Source organism: Myxine glutinosa, chromosome 12 (genome assembly GCF_964187855.1).
Source record: "Myxine glutinosa chromosome 12, kmMyxGlut1.1, whole genome shotgun sequence".
Lineage (NCBI taxonomy): Eukaryota > Metazoa > Chordata > Myxini > Myxiniformes > Myxinidae > Myxine > Myxine glutinosa.
The window spans coordinates 113,244,239-113,254,653 of record NC_136272.1 but is presented as its reverse complement, the minus strand read 5'-3'; positions in this window follow the sequence as shown (position 1 = coordinate 113,254,653).

The following is a 10,415-nucleotide window of genomic DNA, read 5'->3' as shown; positions in this document are numbered from 1 at the left end:
CCCAAAATTCGGGAAGTTTAATCGCCATTGCCTTGTCGTTGGCCATTGCAATGGCGTCGTGTTCGGAAGGATCGCTACGGCAGATCCAACGTCGAGGGTCACCAGTAAAGCGCGGCGTTACGCGCGCTGCTTGTGAGCAAGGAGGAAGCGGACAAGCGGTAACATATAAACGTCTTTATTGTAAGACTACACTGTAACACTGAACTGCTCCGGGCTGGTCGCCCGGTGTATATCATGAGGCCACGCCTACCCCTCGGGCGTGGCCACCGCCCACTTGGTGCGTGGAATGATGTCACCACGCCAGTGGGCTTTTGTGTCCGCCACAACATCATCAATGAAGTGGTATATCAGCCAAAAATGTTTTCATGAAATGCCTTATCCTAAAAATCTGAAATTGCATGCACATCATCTCCGACCCATTTGTATTGAAATATGAAATTTATGACATTGTAGGTCACATGGGTTGGTAGCCATATTGGATTTAACCGAAAACCCTTTAAAAAAACATCCATCAAACCACCAAAGTGATCGACTCGAAACTTTACGAGTCATCGACTGGGCATGGCGATTAAAAGCTGATCACAAAAACGTTATCGGTCACATGGTGTGGCAGCCATGTTGGATTGAAGGAAAATAATAAATAATTATATCTCAAACCACTTACTCTATCAATGCAAAACTTCACAAACATCTAACACCATTACTGCACAAAGTTTGAAAATGATGACATCGTAGGTCAAGCGGTTTGGCAGCCATCTTGGATTGAAGGAAAATAATAAATAATTATATCAAACCACTTACTCTATCAATGCAAAACTTCACAAATGTCATCTAACACCATTACTGCACAAAGTTTGAAAATGATGACATCGTAGATCAAGCGGTTTGGCAGCCATCTTGGACAGAAAAAAAAATGAACCTATCTGAAAATATCACAAACATGATCCCCTGCCCATACATGTGCAGAGTTTACATGTTTGATGTCCTATGTGACATGGTTTGGCAGCCATATTAGCATGAAAGCCGATATTTAACCCTCCTCCCCCTTCTCTGAAACTGCTTCACTGATCGATGTGAAACCTGTCCTGTTTGGTAAAAATGTGATACCCGAGAACAGCTGAAGAGATTTAAATCAAACTTGTTTATTTTTAGGACAGTCAACAAGGGTATCTACCCGTTATCACAGGCAGCGACTACGTGGAGGCATTGCTCAAGTTTTAAGAAATAAAGATTTGTACTGTCCACCAGCAAACAAGCACAAATCACTTCAAATGTGACACAAAGCTCATTTGCAAAAAGTTCTAGTTTTAGTCTTGTCTAAAACTCCTTTATCAACTACCAGAACAAGGAAATTATGTAGGTTTGTACAAACTTAGTGACATAGAAGAGGGAAAACTAGTTTGGCTCCATATACTGTTACAAGTACAAGGAACTTTGACACAGGAGACCAAATGGCCGCATGCCTGCACTACGAATGACAGAAATTTGTTTGAAAGTTTTGGCTCCACACTGGAGCATTAATGCTAAGATTGAAACAAGCCACATTACAGATCACCTGAAAGGTAAAACCAAACGACAATCCATATAATCACAACCTAAAACAAAATGGCCACTGCACACCCTCCACTATGAGCCCTTTGAAATCCAATGGAAGACACTAGTCTAGGTCACTCTAGACCAATGTTTATTCGCTTTCATTTGAAGGAGCTGTGGATTCATTCATCGTCTTTTCGTCGGTTGGTACAAATCTGCAAAGTAGGCCAAAATGTAAGATTTTGACCTTTAACCCCCAAAAACTTCTCCAGATCTCTACCTGGAGTGTTTTAAAATACCTTTTGTACCAAATCCCATCTCTAGATACATACACAAGATAATGGGTAAATGTGTTATGCTTAGTGTGCAACTTTTACCCCTTAACATAGGCAAAGGAGCCTAAATGGGAAGTACGATATATATAATCAGACTAAGATACCACCATGCCGACTTTGGGGTCTACATGTATCGGAACAAGGACCCCCTTCCATCCACCCATGCCAAATTTAGGGTCGAGGTATAATAGACCAGGGTATCTTCACACCAAATTTGAAGATTGGCTCAAATAAAGGAATGGCATGCAATTGTAATTGTTACAAAATAAATGGAAAAAAAAGTCTCCCCAAACTGGGCAAGGAAAACCGAAAGAGTACAAACATTAAAGTATCCATGACTGGTGTATTTCAAAGAAAAAGAGAAAGGCAATCAGGAGAGCGCATACCTCCACAAGGCTGAACAGTTTACATTTTATATCCCACCGATAGGCTGGATCTGGATTCAGACTGGAACCAAAATATAATCGGCTTGTTCTTGTCCAACAGACAAACAAACCTAGGATATTTAATTTGAACCAGAGTTCACACCACAAACCAGGCTTGAGGGGAACACGAACAGGCCAATAGTAGTAAATGTGAAGCTTATGTAGCTCTTGGCAGTGGAATGGTTGAATGGACACCCATGAAAGCTTTATTTGGAGAGAATGAACATGACCTCCGTTTGATTAAACCAAATTTGTATTTATAACTCCATTTGCACATGTTCCTCATCACATCACAAATGCAATGGGAATTTGTGCACACAAAGGCAAACGTAACTAAGGGCCGTTCAGCCAATGCAATTACCGGTACATTTGCCACTTGGAATGCATGAGTGTTGTGTTGTGTGATGTAGATACGACAGATGTGAGCCGAATGGCCTCTTTACAGCTTCAAATATACAATTAGTCAGATATGAACAATATATATATATATATATATATATATATATATATATATATATATATATATATTTATATATATATTGTTGCGGATATGAGATTGGCCTCCATCCATATCCGCTTGTAAATATTCCCCTATTTCCCCAATACTTCCCAACTATCCCCAATCCCCCATTCCCTAGTCCCATTTTCTGTAAACAACACTCTGTAGACCCGACCTTCCCCTATTTCCCCCATTAAATGTCGCATCCAGGTCCACCGCATCTCACGTAGACAACTATAGGACATCTTGCTAGTTATTACCTTCGCAAAAGCGGAAGGTTATGTTTTGATCGCTGTGTATTTATTTGTATGTCTGTGTGTGTGTGTGTGTTTCTTAGTCTATGTCAGTTAAGGACTCGTTACCTTCGCAAAAGCGGAAGGTTATGTTTTGATCGCTGTGTATTTATTTGTATGTCTGTGTGTGTGTGTGTGTGTATGTTATTCGCATAACTCAAAAAGTATTCAACCGAATTGCATGAAATTTGGTGGGATGATTGGTTATTATACGGGACACATTTGATTAGATTTTGGGAGCAATCGGGTCAAAGGTCAAGGTCAAGGTCACGAAAAGGTCAAAATCGTATTTTTATTTGTCATAACTCGGTCAATTCTTATCCGATTTGCATGAAATCAGCACCAAACTGTTCACTGTTCTGTTCCCTACACTCCCATGCCAAGTACAGAACAGTAGCTGCGGCGAAGGTATGCGCTCTACCGAGTGCCCGTTCTAGTTTCCATTAATTCTGACTCTTCGTTGCACCAGAATGTGATTGTATGGCACCATTACAAAGTTTAGGACCTCCCAATACCTCCCCGCAGCTCTTCCTCATGGTACAACAACAACAACAACAGCGGCGGCGGCGCGGGGAGTGTGCGTCCTCACTCCGGCTTGGTTAGCCGCCATTGAACATGTGCTCCGACGGGGTTACCATGCAGGGGCTCGCTGTCAGCTCCTCGTCAAGGGCGGAGCCCGGTAACCCCCCGCACCCAATAGAAGCGGCGGACCGATTCCATCTGGGGCGGAGCCAACGAGCCGAGGGCGTGTCACTCCCCGCTGAGCATGCGCAGGAAGAGGGAGGTGACGTCAGATGCGCCCTCAGCTTGGAGAGAGAAGGACGCCACCTCCGAGCGCTGCAATACCTCCCCGCATCTCTGGACCGGACCGTGTTGATTCTGCCCCTGAGCCAAGGTGCACCTTGTGCTATCGACTGCCTGTCCTTCCCTGCCATCAATCCCTGTGTAAGTCAGTCTTGTTCCGTTTGTCTGTGGTCTGTCGGGGATAAGATACGACTGTGTCTAAGTGCCCATCTTTTCTGTGCTTTACCTCTTACCTTGTAATCTACCCCTTTTCTGCATCACCAATTATATCCTCCTCCGGAGGTCTTGAGAACTGTACCCCCTTGTGTCGTTTCATTTATCCCAGCCGTTGTGTCCTTTCCTTCATTGATTTAGCGTAGCGCGATTCGGCCAACGTTTGAGTGGAATCGGGCGGGATCGGGTTCTAATCGGGGAGTAACTGTTCGGACGCGGTAATACACCACCGCTCGGTCAATATAACATCTGTCCGCGATCCGCAACAATTGGTGTCGAGGAGTGAGATTGGACCCGAAGCGCGCTTTACGCGCTCGAAATTATTAACGGCGAAATTTGATTTTGTTTTACAAAAAAAAAAAAAAAACCCGAATTTTGAAAGTCGCGCTATGGCGGATCAAGACGGCTGGGTTCCGGTAGAGGAGAGTGAGGCAGGGTCGATCCAGGACCAAATTGAGGGACATGAGGGACATGAGGAGAGCGAAGCAGTGAGGGCGGCAGGTTCGCAAAATGGCGTCCTCGCGCACGAGGTTGCGGGCGCGCAAAATGGCGCCTCGCACATAGCTACGGCGGCCGCACCCGCTGCACAAGTGGGAGGGATGGCCCAAATGCAGGCCCTCATGGAGCAATTTATGGCGCAAATGCAGGCATCCCTCAAACTGCAGGGTGAGCAAGGTTGTGGTGGTATGGAATGGGTAGCGGGTTGCGGAAGTGTGACCCATGCATCGACACCAACAGGGGTAGTTTTTAGAGGGACAGGGGAGGCACGAGAGCCCCTTGGGGGTAATGTACTGTGGGGGCCCGGCCGGTTCGGCCCCGCGCTGACCCCGCAAGGGGCGACGCACGGGGTCCGGCAGGCGGGCAACGACTCGCATACGAGGTGGTCCCACAAGGTCCCACTCGCGCCGTATGACGGCAAGAGTGATCTACGCGCGTACCTGGCGCAGTTTGACTGTGTGTGTAAGGGCAACGGTTGGGGTGAGGACGAAGGTGGAGTACACCTGGTGGCCGCATTGCGCGGCGCGGCGGCGGAGGTGTTGACGGCATTACCACCGGGTGCTCTCACCCTGCCAGCCCTCCGCGACGCCCTAATTAATCGATTCGGCGTTGAACAGCAGAGCGAGCTTGTTAAAGCTCAGCTCGCGCTGCGAAAACGCAAGCCCCAGGAAGCCATCGGGGAACTTGCCCACGACATTCGCCGCGCAGTGGGGATCGCACATGCTAGCATGGCAGCGGATTCCCGGGAAAGCCTGGCGCTGGACCATTTTATCCAGGCCCTCCCGGATATTGAGCTCCGGCAACAGCTCGCCATGTGGCGCCTGCAGACTCTGAGCCAGGCGGCTGACGCTGCGGCCCGTTGGGAAGCAGCGAGGCCCCTGGCCCGGGGGAGCGAGCGTCACGCAATGGCGGTCCGCCAGGTGGGACCCCCGATGGAGGGCGGACCCCTTAGGGGGCCCGCCCCCGACGTGGGTCCTGAACTGGCGGGCATGGTCCGGAGGCTGGTGGACCAGCGCCTGGCGGGACCTGGACCATGGCAGGCGGCCCCGGAGGTGGCCCGCGGTGGACCACGAACGGGTAATCCAATTCGGACCTTCAGGGGGGGAAATTTGGAATTCCGGAGACAAGCACCTTATCAGGTGAGGTGCTATACTTGCAACCGTCTGGGTCACCTGGCGCGGCACTGTCGAGCCACGCGCCGGGATGATCCCCGGCGGTTGAGGTCCTCAACTCCGCCCAGGGGGGAGCGGGTTAGCCGACCCCAGACACCCCCCCGCCAGACCCCGGGAAACTAGAAGGTGTCGGGCACGTAGGGCGGTGTTCGGCAGAAGAGGATGGAGGAGAGCCCTCATTGACGCGACAGGTCATTTATTGTGGCCAGATTGGAACCGGTAGCCTGACAATCAGATGCAAAATTGCCGGCGTGGGGGTAGACGCCGTAGTGGACACAGGAGCTAGCGCCACGATCATCAGCCCTGTGGTCCTTGATTCGAGCGCAGGTGGCTGGGATAAGATCCAGCGCCTGCAAAATTATAGTTTGCAACTTGCTACCGGGGTAACGGCCCCGATCATAGGGCGTGGTTCTGTGACCCTCAAGTTAGGGTCGGTAAGGAGGGAGATAGATGTTTGGGTGGCGGAGGTGTGCGACCCATGTTTAATAGGGTTGGATTTGTTGACTGCCAGCGGTTGTAAAATCGACTTGTGCCGGGGGATCCTGCAGGTGGGAGTAGCAGTGCTGCCGTTAGGGGGAGGGAGCACGGCCGAGAGAGCGGAGCTGGAGGCTTCCGAGGCCGTGACCATTCCCCCAAGGGCCGAGGCGCTAGTGCCGGCCCGGTGGGCAGCTCGCCCAACATGGCAGGAGTCCTGCGGCCTGGTCGAACCGGTGGCAGCGCAGTCCATACCGGGTTTAATCGTGGGCCGCACCCTTGTAAAAACGGACGGACCGGTAGTGGCCGTCCGAGTAATAAATACAAGTACAGAACCACGCACTATAGTAAGGGGCACGAGGGTAGCTGGCTGCACCCCAGTTGAGGAAGTCGCGACAGTGAGGGGCGAGAACGTCCAGCCGAGCCGGCCCCGGGGGGAGCCTTCAATAAGAAGTAGGAATTGGCCCGATCCCATTTGCGAGATGGTAAATCGTAGTAGCGTAGAGTTGGGAGGTACCCAGAGGGAGGCCTTACACAAACTGGTTGGGTCCAATTTGGACCTCTTCTCCCTGTCCACCGAGGATATTGGACGTACGGGCCTGGTGAAACATCAGATCCACACCGGTGAGGCCCGGCCTATTCGTCAGGCCGCCCGACGGCTCCCTTGGAGCAAGAGGGCGGAAGCTGACGAGCAGGTTGAAAAAATGCTCGACGCAGGCGTGATCGAGCCCTCGGGAAGTCCTTGGATGTCACCTGTTGTGCTGGTCAAAAAGAAGGATGGGACCACGCGGTTCTGCGTGGACTATCGCCAGCTAAACAACGTGACACTCAAGGACTCATATCCCCTGCCAAGGATTGATGACACCCTCGATGCCGTTGCGGGCTCAAATTGGCTCTCAACTTTGGACCTCAAGAGTGGGTATTGGCAGGTGGAGATGGATAGGGCAGGGAAGGAGAAAACGGCATTTTCCACAGGTAAGGGACTGTTTACTGTGATGCCGTTTGGTTTGTGTAACGCCCCCGCCACCTTTGAAAGATTGATGGAACATGTACTAGGCGGCATGCCATGGCAATCATGCCTGGTGTACCTAGATGACGTCCTAGTACATGCCAAGACCTTCCCCCAGGCGGTAGCTAATTTGGACCAGGTGTTCGGGTGCCTCAGACAGGCAGGGTTGAAGCTGAACCCGAGTAAGTGCACTTTGTTTGCAAGAGAGGTGGCCTATCTAGGTCACGTGATCGGCCGCGAGGGGGTAAAAACGGACCCAGACAAAATTAAAGCGGTAGAGGAGTGGCCCGCACCACGTACCATCAAAGAGGTGCGGGGATTTTTGGGACTCTGCTCCTACTACCGGCGCTTTGTGGCGAAATTTGCGGAGTTGGCCCATCCCCTCCACCGGCTTACGGAGAAGGGGACGCGATATAATTGGACACGGGAGTGCCACGAGGCATTCCAAAAATTGAAGGGGTGTCTAACATCCGCACCCCTTCTAGCTTACCCCACTAGCAACGGGGCATTTACCCTGGACACGGATGCGAGCCAGGAAGGATTGGGCGCAGTTTTGTCTCAGACACAGGAGGGCGTGGAGAGAGTGATCGGTTACTATAGTCGGGCCTTAAGTAGGCCCGAGCGAAATTATTGCGTCACTCGCAAAGAGTTATTGGCTATGCTGGCTGCCATGAAGCATTTCCACCCGTACTTGTACGGGCGGAAATTTTTGGTTAGAACTGACCATTCCTCCTTGCAATGGCTCCTTCGGTTCAAGGAACCAGAGGGCCAAATTGCAAGGTGGTTGGAAAAGTTGCAGCAGTACGATTTTGATGTGGCCCATAGGGCCGGGAAGGCCCATGGTAATGCGGACGCACTCTCTCGGCGTCCTTGTCTGGGGGAAAACTGTAAATTTTGTGCGAGACACGAGGAGAGGGAGCAATTGGGCGATTCCGCCCCGATTCTCGTCGTCCGGGCAACCCGGGTGAGAGGGCCAATTTTGCCACTAACCGCGGACGAGGAATTTGGAGAGTTGGCTTGGAGCACGGCCCAGCAGGAGGATCCTGTTCTGGGGCCGGTGTTCCAATGGGTCAAATTGGGGCAAAGACCTAATGGGGAAGAGGTCACCCCCCTCGGGGCACAGACCAAGGCATATTGGGCTCAGTGGAAAACCCTGGAATTGAAGGATAACATCTTGTATCGCAAGTGGGTGGAGGTTCCCTCTGATAAAACTTCCTGGCTGGTGGTAGTCCCAAATAAATTTAAGACCGATATATTGCAACAGGTGCATGGTACCCGCCCCGGCGGCCATTTGGGCAGGACAAAGACGACATCGCAGGTACGCCGGAGGTTTTATTGGGTGAATATGGGGCGCGACATACAGGACTGGTGTCGGAGATGCGACGCCTGTACTGCCAAAAAGGGACCAGCACGGAGGATGAGGGCCCCCCTTCAATTACACCAGGTGGGGGCCCCCCTAGAGCGGGTGACCATGGATATCCTAGGCCCACTACCCCGCACCCGCCTAGGTAATAAGTACATCCTCGTTGTAATGGACTACTTCACCAAGTGGCCGGAGGCCTACGCCCTCCCCAACCAAGAAGCAGGGGTGGTAGCGCAGGCCTTCGTGGAAGGATTTGTGTGCCGGCATGGGATTCCACAGGAGTTGCACACCGACCAGGGACGAAATTTTGAGAGCAAATTACTAAAATATGTGTGCAGTCTCCTGTCAATTCGGAAAACAAGAACAACGCCTTTAAGACCTCAATCTGACGGGATGGTGGAAAGATTCAACCGAACTTTAATCCAACAACTGGCACTGTTCACCGCCACCCGTCAGGATGACTGGGACGAACATCTCCCTTATTTGCTCATGGCCTACCGAACCAGCCAGCACGGGGCCACCGCATGCAGTCCAGCGTTGCTTATGTATGGGCGGGAGTTACGGGCTCCCGCCGACTTGCTATGCGGTCCCGTGCCAGACACAGTGGTTAACCCGCCGAGGGAGGGGTACGCACGTCACCTAGAGGAAGGCATGGAGCTAGTCCATGCCTTCGCCTGCCGCCAACTCCATCTGGTGGGGGAAAAGATGAAGCGCAGGTACGACCACCGGAGCCAGGGGAGTCAGTACACTCCGGGGATGAAGATTTGGTTCTTCAATCCCCGGAGGAGGAAGGGTAGGTGCCCGAAACTCACCTCTCCCTGGCAAGGCCCGGGGGTCGTCCTGTCGCAAGTCTGTGACGTGGTAGTAAAAATCAAAATGGGGCCACGAGCCCTCCCTCGGATCGTCCACGCCGACCGAATAAGGCCTTACACCGGCGAGCAGGCGCCCCCGTGGATTGCCTCGGCTTTAGATGCCGAGGCGGGACCCAGTACCTCTGAATAAGGGGGGCTTATTAGTGCCAGAGGACTGGGGGATTGATGAGCGATGGGCCCGGTGGGTAAGGGTGGCATCCCTGCCACCCTTCCCATGAATGGGGCAAATGCGCTATAGATTATGGGGTGTATGGCAGTGGAAACTAGCCCGGGTGGGTTAGGATATGGTGTGTAGGGATCTAGCGAAGATGACATTAGGTAACGTTAAGATTAGTTAGTGACTGATACCTGTAGTGGGGACGCAGGTAGATTAGAGTGGATGATAATGACGACTGGGAAGCGCAAGTTTCAGAGGGGTGTAGTTAGATGAGATGATGCTGTGTGAGAACTGGACAGGTGTGTGGAGCAGTGTGTGAGTAGTGAGTGTTGTGGATCAGCGCGAATGCGCTTGGGGGAGAGAAGGGTGCAGGCGGCACCAAGTATGAGAGCACAGGTGTGCAAGTACAGGTGTGTGGAATACATGGAGTATTGGAATGAGTGGTGTGGAGAGAGATGGAGTAAGTGGTACGGAGTGGTGTGCATGGTGCGAAGGTGTGGATGGGGGAAGAGTGGACCCCTTTCACGAGTACCCGGGGCGGGTAGTGTATGTGTTAGGTAGAGGGTATAGGATATTGGCATTTGTGGTGCGGATGCAGAATGGTATTGTGGATGGGTGCATTAGTGTTGTGGAAATGGCTGGGCGTGTAGCCTGTTAGTGTGTGTAGTTGGTTTGGGCACTCCACCACTGTGAGGATGTCGGCCAGGTGAGGCCGCAGGTGGGCTCTGGGAGCCGTTAGTGTCAGTGGGTGCCTGAGGATCCCGGGTG